This window comes from Grammomys surdaster, unplaced genomic scaffold (assembly GCF_004785775.1).
Source record: "Grammomys surdaster isolate TR1022 unplaced genomic scaffold, NIH_TR_1.0 124168, whole genome shotgun sequence".
Taxonomy (NCBI): Eukaryota; Metazoa; Chordata; class Mammalia; order Rodentia; family Muridae; genus Grammomys; species Grammomys surdaster.
Window position 1 is genome coordinate 15,106 of NW_021619251.1, and position 1,064 is coordinate 16,169.

Sequence of the window (1,064 nt, forward strand, 5' to 3'; positions counted from 1 at the left end):
CCCTCCCTCCCTCCCTCCCTCCCTCCTTCCTTCCTTTCTTTCTTTCTGTCTAGTGATGTGAACCTAATTTGTATTTTGGCATTTGAGCCTTTGAGTAGGATGCAGTTACTCAAGGTTTATATGGGTATGAATTCTGCTTTGAAACAGGTTGTCTTTTAATGAGATGTATTCCTAAAAGTGAATCATAAAATCACTATATGTGTTTAAAGTTAGAAGCAAATTTTTGCTTTAAAACAAATGGAGATTTTTTCCGTTAAATTTTTTTCTCTTTAATGAGACTTGTTTTTTGAATATTTATGTTTCTCTCAATTAAATAGAATTAAAAGTTTTTTTTTATGTTTAGGATGAAGTTTGAGATATTATTAAAGTTGTCTTTAGGTCTCTGTATTACATTATCCCCTATCAAACAAACCTTAATGTGTTCTATTCTGTGTGTATATGTGTGTGTTTATAGGCTAGCAATCAACATTGATGTCTTCCTCTGTTGCTCTCTGCCTTATTTTTTGAGACAGGGTCTCTCATTGAACCTGGAGCTTGCCAGTTTGGCAAGATGGCCTGTCTTCTGTCTGTGTCCTCCAGTGCTTGGATTACAGGTGTACACACCACATATGGCTGTACACACCATACATGAGTGTGTACAACCATGCATGGTTTTGACATTGGTGTGCTAGGGCTCTGACCTCAGAGCTTTGCACCTGCATAGTAAATGCTTTATCCACTAAACCATCGCCTCAGCTCCCATGCTATGTTCTTTGGGCTAATTATATTTACAGGTGCATTATATCAATAGACATATAAGTTCTAAATAGCCTAATGTAGGAAGTACATTGATTTTTTTTGTAAACAAGGCCCAGTGAATTAGAAAGGCAGCCTGCTAGAATGTGAAGCACATAGCCTGGAATTAGCCAGGCCCCAGATATAGCTTAGGTTCCTGCCCGAGCTTCCATCTTTCTAATGGGAGGTAAAGCTGTGACTTGTGTTTGTTTAGAAACATTTTGGTGAGCATGGTTATACCTGAGGTGGCAGAAGGCTTGCTTGAACTTAGTGATTGGAGGCTGCTGTGT